The following is a 13,522-nucleotide window of genomic DNA, read 5'->3' as shown; positions in this document are numbered from 1 at the left end:
CCCAAAAGCAGGCACTGAATCAAAGTGAAGACGACCTTACTAAATGTCCTTTTGTTATGCATGGTCAACAAGGGGACACTTCTTGTGCTGAGAGAGACATTTACACGTTTTCAGCACGTTAAGAAATTGAACAGAACAAAACAACAAAAAAAGAAGAAGTAACCGAGGGTGAAGTTAAAATAAACGATATGATGGAATTAAGAAAAACTACTGATTTTAATATCTACAAAATTCACAATGGTGTGTTCAAAGGCTACACTTTGTCATAACTTTAACTATCTTTCTCTCCCCTCATTTCTTTAGAAGTGATGGTTTTCCACAACGACGGGAAAAACATTTGACATCAGACAAACATACAAAATGTAGCATTGTCTGAAATGCATCAGTTCATTATTGTGTTGTAAATGTTCAGGTCACAAAATAAACATGACGAACCCCTTTCAAGAGAAACAGACGGTTTCCGAGTGAATGTCAATGGACCAAGCCTGGTGTTTGCTGTTGTGGAAAAAAAGTGACGGATTCCCTCTATTCTAGGTTATCCCACTAACATTTCCTCGCTTTTATGTGGACCGGGCTGAAATGTAAAATGACCAGCTGGCCTAGACAGGTAAGGAAAGTTGTATAAATGGTGTATAGGCTAAAGAAAACTATAGGGACCAAACCACTGAATGTAATTTTGGGAATTATAGAGGCAGACGTGCTCCAAACCTCCAAACCTCCAGCCCTTTAAACCTAAGAAAGTAGACCCACTCATTTAGCAACGTTTGTTTTAGGAGTGAAAAGGACGTTGTGGCGACGTTTCCCTGCTGAATCTGAAAACGTTGCCGTTTCTCCACACTCAGTCATGATGGATGAGATTGTATAGTATTGTAAAGCTCAGATTGTGAGGGAAAACAGGATGCTTCTGTCCATCTCGCTATTCCCAAAGACTTGAGACCTCTCAGCGGGCACACAGCCTTTAAACACAAGGGGGGATCTTTCTGAATTAGCAGAGGGGTTTTCTTTCTGGCAGCCTAGCGTGGATGTCGGATAAAATCTTTAACCACCGGGTTACATTCCTCATACTGGAGAAACCTGCGGGTAGGATGTGATCGGGTATTGACTGAAATGTGTATAAGCAATACAACACAAAGTATATTTTAAAAACACAGAGGATTTATTTTAATCAAGTTTATTACATATATAATCAGTTGAATTTAAAGAATTATACATTGTAACATTTAGCCCATGAACTCGGTGAATAAGCAGGGGGGGAAACATCTCACCCGGCAATTCGACACGGTTTAGCCTCTGAATTGCATTAAATACTGAATTAAACATTATTCACCGGAAGTGCAGCTGCTAACCCATTCATTCACAATGTTATTTGTGAAAATGTGTTTAGAAACTAAACATATATTGTAGAAGTCTACACTAAATCATACGAGTTTATCGTGTCAGATAAAATAATTGATGAATAAATAAAATCAAAATTCCCTTTTATTTTAGAAATACAGAGTGCTCTGCATTTATCAGCTGTATTATTAAATATAGTGGTAATCATATGTCTACAGTACGCTTTGAGCAACTTGCTAACTTTAATATAACCTAATATTTCAAAACCCGTGCACACGAGTGTAAGATATTTAATCAATGTATATGTTACAGTCACGTTAACAGTTTAGTTTTCATACGACGATGACTACTACTACTACTACTACTACTACTACTACTACTACTAATAATAATAATAATAATAATAATAATAATAATAATAATAATCATCATCACAACCATAGCAGAAATTACATTTTCATATTTCATGGCACAAATGTAAAAAAACTCAAATTGTAATCAAATTTGGACATTTCATTATTTAAGGTATTTAAACTATATCGCAGGTCTGCACGAAAAACAGGAAATTAAGTTGCGTCCAATACAAAAATGGAAATAGATGTAGCTACAAAAAGTTGTGCCTGCCATACATTGCACACGAATGGAAGTATTTTTTCCAATTTACTAAACACACACACGCACTCCTTTATACACGCACACACAAAGACTCTCTCTCTCTCTCTCTCTCTCTCTCTCTCTCTCTCTCTCACACACACACACACACACATGTTCCTTCCACTGAGCATCTTAACTCAGGCTGTATTTTCATTTCGTTATTAAGAACAACCTGTATAGCCCACATCACATCACGCATTACAAAAGTGAAGGGGAGCATTTGGACAAATTGAGGCGATTAAGATTGTTCTGGCCTGAGTAGAAAAATGAGGTTTTCTGTCGACCCTTTTTGCTGCAGCTGAATAAGGGATGGTAATCATTGTTAAAAGCCCTCGGAGGCTGGACGGTTAGGTTATAACCCTAAAGGTGACGTCGCTCTGAGTGCCTCTCTCCACCAAGAGACAAACACGACGGCCTTTTGGACAAGAAAGGGGATTAATGATGTACTACAATTAGAGATTGAATGAAACGACAGCTACTTTGGGCCAGTCTCCACACCGGTGTTTATCTGTTTTTGTCTTTTTAAATGTCCTCTTCTTTGTTGTGATTCTCTTACTGGACAGATGCTTTGAGCAGCCCGGTTTCCTTTTCCTGCTGAAAAAACATGAAAAAATAAAAACCCTGTGCGGCCTTTCTGTTTTTCCCTTTATCCGGAGTAAGGGTTGCATTTGAATCTTCCTCTGAGCGTGGATTTGGCGGGCACAGCGCACTTATAGGTTGCTGAAGCTGTGTGGTAGTGGGAGCAAGGACTGCACACACAGGCTTTCAGTATCGATCAGCTGGATCCCCACTCGAGTCTGATCGCTCTTAGTGGCCTTATAGAAAAGAGCCCAACACCATAGTATCAATTTAGAGCACAGGAGTCGGCAATGCAGCTAATGTAAAATATTCACATTATTAAATAGGAAACATTCTTCCTTACTGAAATGAAAACTACCAAAAACAGTGAATGTTTTCACAGCACGCACAGCTACACACACAAGCGCACACACACATATATAATGACCAAAAAGCTTATGAAAGATTATATATATATATATATATATATATATATATATATACACACAATATTATATTAACCACAATTTAAATATGCTACGCAAAAAGGTTAGTAGTAGTAGTAGTAGTAGTAGTAGTAGTAGTAGTAGTAGTAGTAATAATAATAATAATAATAATAATAATAATAATAATAATAATAATAATAATAACAGAAAACAACAAGTAGCATAATAAGAACATCCACATTGATTTTGGCTACAGACCCTGTAATCAAACACGCATTCAGTAAACACTTCAATAAACGACCTGTCCTACGGCTTAAAATATTCTTAAACAAAGGGTATTTATTACCAATCACAGCCATCTTTTAATTGTCAATAAGAATGACTTAATGTCCTCCCTGTGTGTCACACTAACATCCCTGACTGTTAGATCCGAATTGCTTGACTTGTAGCCGCTTATACAACCGACCTGAACTGGCCAGATTACATTGCACCGGTCATATGTAAACTGGGCTATAACATGATTTCTAGGGCCTTGACCAAAATCAAAACGTTTAAGCACCGGCAAATACAAATGACAATCCCACTGCTTAATGGCCTACAGATACAGATAGCTATAGATAGAGAGGGACAGAAAATCAAATGAAGTCCTATACGCTGTCCACAGGACCGTGGAGGCAGTGCATTATGTCATGTTAGTATTTAAACAGAAATAAAAAGACAGCGGATGAAATGTGGGGGGAATAGTCTACACACTATTAAACAATTAACGCACAGAAGCACACAGCGACATACGTGAACGGGGTATGTAAACCTTGCACTGTTTACAGTTGTATAGGTTGAATCAATGTCCAGCAAATTTAGTTCGAACCCAATACTCATTCGGATAGCAAAACAATACATTAAAACATTTATTTTAAAAATGGTTTTGGTATATATTAATATGTTTAATATATATTCCTACGCTGAAGCATATAGCCTACGTTACGTATATGTGGTCGAAAATGAGAGAGAATGAAACTATAGTACCCTAAATCAGGCTAAATCCTGGGTTTCATTTAAACAACTCCACAATCCAAGCTGCACGGCCGACTTTTCTCTTCCCTCCAGGAGCTTCGATATTTAAATAAAGAATATTTAAATGCAATGTCATACATTGAAATGTTATGACATATTTATCATGCACACCTTTACTTTAATGATCGGCCTGTCGTTTTGAGACTTGTTACAAATAACTTTTTACGATCTGTTATCTCTACATTAGCCACGAAGAGCAATTAGTCTAACATACACCAGTCTGTCTCTGTGTCCATCCATAATCGTCGTTACACAATCTAAACCTCACGACCTTTTACTTATGAATAGATTCTGTATAAAGCATTTCATACATAAAGAGTTTCGGATCCCCCACCGGTTTAAGGAAGGCACGGCAACAGAAAAAGCGTGCAATTTTAAACAGCAAACCAGAGATTCCCCATAACCAGGTAGATATCACTTAAATAATCCCAAATCATTAAAATGATGGCATTCAAAAAATGCTATGTTAAATATATACTTCAGTATGGAAGTTCTCTTTACATTGTGCGTGGATTATTTTGAAAACAATGTATTTCTGGGCTCCACATTTGTGGGAACCACGACGTTTAAAATAATAATACATACATTCAAAATATGTATTCAGATTAATTTTGTACTATTTATTTATACCCAAATAGTAAGTACATTCACACGCTCTTCAGTTACAGAAATGACAGCTGAACACACACACTCTCTCTCCCTCTCTCTCTCAAACACACACACACACACACACACACACACACACTCGGTCTCTCACTCACATACATTGTGATAAAAAGTACTATACGATTCCTAGATATTTGTTATGTGAAACAGTGATAAAAAATCAGCACAAGACAAAACGAACAGATCACTATGATGGACACAAACGATTTGCAGCTAAAACATGAATAGACAGTACTGTACATTAATTGCAACTTTTGAAGCAGGTTTACTGTATCCAATTATACACAACTTTTAAAACACCTATATGTTTTCTTGCATGTCTCCATTTTTTTTAATGCAGAAAACAACTGATTCAAATTAATTCATATTAAAAATATAAAAAAATTGGCGCGCCTCTCTTTTCCTATTTTTAAAAGATTAACGTCGTGCTCCCCGCAGAGTATTACTGAAGTTTTCTGCAACTTATATAATGTCGTAGAAAAAGTTTCTTGTTGCACATTTTTTATCATCTCTTTTATAAATCTCTTCAAACTCATTTAGGGAGCAAACTCTCCTCATTAGCAGTGTTGCTTTTGCAGTGGTAAGTGGGCCATGTGGAACACTGTATTGTAGTGGAGAAAGCGCACATTTTTAACCATTTAACTGCTACAGAGGACACGGGTTCTCCTCAAATATGTAATTGGACGACCTTTTACATGTAGTCTGCTTTAAACAGATTGGAGTCAGGTTTATTACATAATTTGAAATCAACGAACACGGTAACCTGTTGCATTTAAAAGATGCCACCGAGAATAAATCTTACTACAAACTGTGTAATATTTTACGTCTTTAAAATTTCACATACATAAGTACACGTAAAACCTGCTTTTAATCTGCTACCCACGACAATCAGAGACGCCCTTTGAACACATACGTTTATTGAAAAGTGTTGTCCAAATAGGCTACTCAATGATAAAACCACAAATAAGTGCAGTGTTTGTGCCCCTATATATGTAGACCTCTATGGGACATATCCATAATTGTAAACCAAATATATCTATCCAGGCACACGGCGGAGTGAAAGTTGGCTGTTTTCCCACCGAAAGCGTCAGTTCAGCTGCAAAGGAAATAGGCTACTGTCGGATACTTTCCTGATGCAAGAAAAACTTTATTTTGAGAGCGATACTGTTCGCAAATGTAGTAAAGGCAACTTAAAACATTAAAGCTAGACAGTTGCTTTAGCACTGGTTCATTAAGTGATATTGCACTATGCTTCAAATTGTATAGGATTATCAGAAAGGGAAAACCGTGGGAAACACGTATTCAATGTTTTAATTATTATTATTATTATTATTATTATTATTATTATTATTATTATTATTATTATTATTATTATTATTAATAGTATTATTAGTATTATTAGTAGTAATAATATACCCTTAAGCATTTTTCTTACTTATATATATCTGATTTTATGTAATCTCTTTTATATGATATTCTTCAAAAATTATACAGCAGTTTACTTAAAAAAGTGAACCTAAGGTATTCACTGGAAAATGTTATTTATGGGACTTTCTGACTGTTTTCTTTCTTTCGTTCTTTCTTAACACAGTTAATTCCCGAGTTGTATAATTTATTTCAGCACATACAAGAGGTATGCAAGTAATTAACAAGTGGAAACATATTTTAGGCCCTTTTCTATTAAGCCATACTGCGATTCAGCGACAGCAAACACAGAACATAGATTAAAATACGAATTGCTCATATTTTGAAATATACAAATATAAATATAATTTTCAGCAGTTACATATATATTGTCATGTAACTGTTTCACACACACACACACACACACACACACACACACATACACACACACACACACACACATAAATTAAAAAGAAATGTAAGCAGTTAGTGTTAGACAATATAACGTTGTGTTTTGTCCTTGAACAAACACAGAATGTGTTATATATAACAGAATATATATATATATATATATATATATATATATATATATATATATATATATATATATATATATATATATATATATATATATATACACACACACACTTTACACACACATTTTAGCAGTTATTCATATTCTTATTTAACTATTACACACACTCGCACATCATGTATTTATAATCACGTCGCATTCAGGCCACGGGGTTCAGTGGAAATCCCTACTTCTTTTAAGATAAAATGCTTGATTTTAATGCTAGATGCTCAATAGATAATGGCCATATTGCGACCGGGCGATCAGAGGACCTGCATTGTGGCGCAAATAGGAGCAGAGCCGCTGCCGTGGTTCCCAACAATGGCGTTTCTGAATCAGCTCCGTTTGATTGACATTAGAAGCCTGACTGGATTCATTACAGAGAATAAACCAAACATCAGCTGGGATTCAACAATCCCAAACCCGGAGACCCTCCAATACAGGGCCAGGGAGGACATGGACGAAAATAACTTAGACAAAGGGAAATGTGCGTGTGGATCTATATCTATATCTAATGCCTCATCATTACTAGAAAGCAACCTCCCTTCCAAAAGACACTACACACACACACACACACACACACACACACACACACACACACACACACACACACAATGAATAGATGAAATAATGTGAATAAGGAATCGTCTACATTTATTACAGATAATTTAGTGTTTACAATACAGACAGGTGAATTGAAGCAGTTTGCCCACCTGACTCGGGGCGAGTTTTATAGCCTGACTGCTTAAAAATTAAGTTAGTTTGTCCGATGCACATGTAGTGAAAGGCAAATAATAAAAAAGTAATTCGTGTCAACAAGCAAGTTCAATTAGTCTATAGCCAAGTATAAATGAATATATATATATAGGGTTCCTGTTGGAGACTTATATGTAACATTAAAAAAGAGAAATACATAATCACCCCCCTGCAAAATATACCTGGAAGCTCAATTAAATTAGATGCTTTCTTAAAAAGAAAATCACGTAGGGCTTGCCCGTGATTTTTAAAATTAATTTGTCATTTATGTGTATGTATATGTATTTATGTGTGTTAATACATAATATCCCAGCACAGTACATGTTCTGGGATAATTTTCCGGCCTCGATCACACTCATCATGAATTGTTTAATAGTGACACACTTATACTATGACATGTTTTATCTGACATGCGTCACACACACAAGAAAAAACAAAACAAAAACATATATATTAACTGCTTTTAAATGTTACCTGATAGCCAATTTGTGCTTTCCATCATATTTTTGTTCTGTTATCTACTAAAGACGAATAGCTCAAATGTACGTGTTGTATTTGCAATATATATATATATATATATATATATATATATATATATATATATATATACTGTCCTCTTATAGAAAAAACATTTTATTTCTCGACTGACGACTTGCATCTAAGGGGGGGACGGGACGGGACCTAATCTGTGTTTATTTTTTTTAATGAATTGCACATATTGCACAACAACGGAGTGGGAGACAAAAGGTGCACTCGACGGAAGTGTGTGATGATTATTACCGAGCTCTGCCCGGTACTTGGGGTGAGTTTACCAGTTCCTCCTCGGGAAGGTGATCCGTAAAAACCAGACCTCAACCACCCCAGCGGGAAAGCAATACGGCGAACTCTGCAAACACAAACTGGCAGTCATTTCTTTAAAAACGCATTCAGCTCACATGATATGAACTCGGACACTGAGGTAACTGGGAAGAGACGGGTGTTTAAATGGGGTGTCAGACGCCGTGGTGTGGGAAGAGATAGGGTGTTCAACTGGGGTGTCGGGAGCAGGACCCTGTTTCACCCAGGCAACGGCAACAAGGTCTCGGTGCCCGTCCTTCAAACTAAACGGGTCTTCATTTGTATTTCAGAAAGAAAAAACAAAAGAAAACCGCACTGGTGAATGGATAACCCGTCGCAGTTCATATCTCCACTTGCTAAGCCTACACCAGCCCCACCGTGTCTCAAGGACGTGTATTTCTCTGCAGGACACTGGATCACAGATGTGCTGCTCGTGTTTGGTGGCCGTGTTTACACTGAATAATCTCGGCTGTCGGGATTCAACTCAGATTGTCCTACGCATGTCTCCAAAAGCATGATAAAAAAAGTCACATTAAAGACAGTTTAGATTTAAAATAAGTGATTCGGTGCGATCTTGAACCCCAAACCAAACCAGGGCCGTCGATGGTAAATATTGTACAGGTGATTTACTGCACTGGGTACCATGACATGTTGTCCATTATGGCTGCCTAAACAATCTCCAGGATCCGAATATATTCAAATATTCACCCACGTGTAAAATAACGCTGTATGGGCTATTCAGTAGTTCTGTTTTACGGGACATGAAGACTAATAAACTGCTGATAAAAAAGCCATTGCAAATTTCCTACATAAGGCGTCAAACACGTTCTAAAGCATTTTTACTTCCTTTATGTATTTCGTGATTGTATCACCTGTACTGTCTAACGCTTTGAACATGTTATGGAACTGTATGGGTAAGGGCGTCTGCTAATAAATACATGATTATATATGATATAAGAATTTACACTGGTCTAGATTCAGACACACACACACACATATATAGGCTACACATATATGTAAAATAACAACCTTTTCCAGCCGCAAATTATACTCCCCGTACTTCCCGGTACATCAAGTGCAACAAACCAGTGAAAAACGAAATTACATTCTAGTAGCCGGATATGTCATTTGCAATTTGTAGCGGATAGCTTGGTGTTTTTGGATTTAATGTGGGTTTAGGTTTGATTTGACACGTCGTCAGTACCATCAATAACCAGTCAATAATGACAATAATGATCAATAATGGTGCGAGCAGGCAAATTAAGCGTTTTGTCTATTCGGTGGATGTAAATAACGTTCACTCACAAAACACAGGCCTTCAAACGATGGATTCAGAGCCGATTCAATACCCTAAAATAACCAGTAAACTCATATTATTCCAGAAACGATGACTGATAAATATCAATTACTTTTTAAATTTGATTTTGCAATATCGTCATTACAACGGATTCACTATTATCCAATAACATCATGCATGCGACATCTGCATTATAGGAAATTATAGACGTATTTATTTAATGTAACAATGCAGATAACTTTCTGATCTGGGTGAATGTTATGCAGTCTACAAGACTAATGCACATTTTCGCCTGCTTTCTATCAGAGAGTGTGTGAATTAAACTACGCCAAAACCTGAGAGGGTTTAGGACAAATGCTGCTTGGTTACTTTAAACACATTTTTTTGATGCACAGATATGTGTTCCGAACCTTGGTCTTGAGGACCCAATGTCCTGCTAGATTTTGTTCCAACCAGATCTCAGTTCCTTGATTGAACTAATAATTGGCCTAATCCGAATTTATTAATCGTTTTAAACCATTTGAAATATCAAGTTAAATATTAAGTTTACAAGGCATCCGTAGTTTGCAACTTTTTGTAAGTTAAAACATTTTAAAAGTCGAAAGAAGCTAATTATAATTTAAATTTAGGTTCCAATTAATTAATTGAGAGTACAGTGAAAACCCAGCAGGGCATCGGGCCCCAGAAACAGGGTTGGGAAACACTGGCCTAGACCTATTCTAAACGATGGCAAAAACCTGATAATGGCAAATTGCAGTATAATTCAGTACCTGAAAGCAAACCTTTTGGTAAAGGTTTGTCATTTGGGTGAAGTGAATTTGAACAGGTGACAGATTTGATTTCCCCCTTTGTTTATTTATCATGATCCATGCTAATAATTAAACACAATTACGAAAAACGACATAGTAACTAGAAGATAAAACCACACTCCAGATGTCATGTATAAGTCTTACATAGAGTTACATAATATCTTGCACTTTTAACAGATAACTTTAGGGATCTATAGGGAAATATCTTCGCAGGATTCATTTGTTTAGGTTTCTGGAAACCAAAGGGTTTTAATAAGCTGTTTTTATAGACTGTCTGCCTATAGTAGAACATTGTCTGCGTCTATAGGCCTAATGCATTTCCTCCTCACATTGCCTAAACCAGTAAAGACGTTTCATACCTGCATCCATGTTCTCCCTCCCGTCCCCACAGGTAACTTTCCAATTCCCTTTTTCAAATATTATCATTTGCAGCAATATTTTAATTATTAACACGTCACCTCAAATTCCCACTTATTCAATTAATTGGACAGAATTACTATAACTCCACTTGTTTTTCATTATTAATATTAAGACCTTACATTACTAAGTTCCAAAATAAAATGTTTGTCATTTTAGTACCCAGAAACTACAATTATTAACAGCAAAACTTGTATAATAATAATGACACATAAATAATCCCATGATTTAGACAAGCGACATACATTCAGATCTCAGTAACATTTTCTTTTTAAATCAATGTATTTTTAATTTAATTTAATTTTACCCCAAAAAAGCTAAATAGATATATATATTTTTTATTATTTTAAACAAGACGTCAGAATTCGGGTTCTCCCCTTTTTAAACAATTGTAGGAGATTCATTTTTCTCCTCCGGAAAAATGCCAGATTTCAGCACTATATTGCTTTTCAGCACCAGATCACATTCTACTCCCTAAACCAATGAACTGAAATGAAACACAGAGACGTATATGAATATAGGTTCATACACCGTATTTTGTTTATTTCTGTACATTTTAATTTAATTTAAAAAATACGATATTTTATTACAATTGCAATCCATCTTGAAATATCTTATTTTTATTTTTTATTTTTTATTTTATAACTGAATCATTGAGTACTTTAAAACCGTTACACATCATATACAATACATTATTTGGTTTATCAAATGTATTAAAGGATGCTTTTAAGGGTAACATTTAAATCGTTAATATACAACTACTTGCCACAATTAGGAGGGAAAACAACAAAAAGGAGAATATACACGGTGTTTTAACATGTAATTTTAAACGAGAACAATACAATCAATTCCTTAAAATACTGAATATACAGCACTATGGATAAACTTAAATTTAACTCAATTTTTATAATTATGAGAATAATTTTGCAATTCTAAATATGTATTTACCTTTAGAATTTAAAAGTGTTTTGCATATTGGGACCGAATTACTAAAAAATCTGATATGATATACCAATATCAACACATAGGTAATATACATGGGAACCTTCAGCATTGTGCTTCAGTGTTGAGCAAGGGGCAACTTAATCGGGCCTCAGTGAGATTTTAACAATAGGTAAGATAACATAAAGTCACTAAAGAAGTCTTTCACTCAGACTCTCATTCTGTAGTTGGTGAAATGTAAATGATTAGAGTTTAGGCTAATAATTATATATGTATATATATACATATATATATATATATATATATATATATATATATATATATATATATATATATATATAAATAATACATTGTTTTACTTTTAATATAGAAACCCATCTACAGGCTTTGTAACACGTATAAGTATCAGGAATCTATTTAGTTTATAACTTGCTTTTAATTTATGTTAAAATTGAAAAAAGTTACAAAAATACTTGGGTTTTGTTTGTTTGTTTGTAAGCATCCATGTAACAACAACGTGTATTTTCGGTGTAATATTTAAAGTGTAAGTAGCCTTACACGAATATACAAACGTCAAATAATCGACCAACAGATACTTGCAATACTAAGTTAGATAAGTTTTAAAAACTGTGCAACTGCTCTCTAAAGGGGCCTTAAACGATTTGATTTTGTTGACTGAAATAAAATAATGGTCAACAAAAGGTAAATAAACATAAGTGAACCTGTATTATTATTACATTAATAATAATAATAGTAGTAGTAATAATAATAATAATAATAATAATAATAATAATAATAATAATAATAATAATAATAATAATAATAAATATATGTAAAATATATATAAACGTTTACTTAATAAAAAGGGTAATACATGTTAAGGGTCAGTAATATTTTTTGTTGTGTAATGCAACATAATTAGCTTGGTTTTCTCATTGTGTCCCAATGTAATCAGGTACATAAATACGGCTACTTTAATTGACATAAAACGTTATAAATTGCAGTGATAACAGTCGAATCAGAATAATATTATGCATTCACTAATTATGACGTAATTGAAGAAGAGAAAGACCCTTGTGCTGTTGAAATTTGGTTTTATATATGTGTGTGTGTATATATATATATATATATATATATATACATGCATACATATATTTATATATAGCCTATGCGCACACACACACATCGCCGTGAAGGATTAAGCTCCCGAGTCACCAGGCTCAATATATTTTCCCCGGTAGTCTCTCTGAACAAGTGAATGTTATGAAGACAATAATTAACGGAATTTCAGTAAAAAAAAAAATATAAAAAATATATATATATTTCCCAGAAAGACACGAAGAAGTAGATTAAGCTTTGCTGGTGATTTTTTAACTGATAAGATCACTTTTAGAGCCAAGTAAACACGTGAAGTCCAAATAATACGCAAATGTCCAACTAGGGTTTATCCCTGAGAGTTAAAGAAGATATCCAGTTTGGCAGAGGTGGTGTTGCGCAATTGCCCCCTAACGCCACAGCGAGACACGGTCCACTGGCGCCCCCTGCCGGGCACCAGGCCGGACACAGGAATCTCTTAAAGGGGAGGCCAGAGACGCGCACAGAGATTTAAGGTGGACTGAGATGTTCGCAGCTTCTTGCGTCGTGGTTTTGTACGGATTGTATTAATAAAATGACCCAGAATTACACAGCTAAACGAAGTCACAACTGTGATTACATAGCTGAAAATTAAAACAGAAAATATCAGGCAACCAAA

Source organism: Amia ocellicauda, chromosome 2, assembly GCF_036373705.1.
Source record: "Amia ocellicauda isolate fAmiCal2 chromosome 2, fAmiCal2.hap1, whole genome shotgun sequence".
In the NCBI taxonomy this organism is placed as follows: domain Eukaryota; kingdom Metazoa; phylum Chordata; class Actinopteri; order Amiiformes; family Amiidae; genus Amia; species Amia ocellicauda.
Note: the sequence above shows the minus strand (reverse complement) of the source record.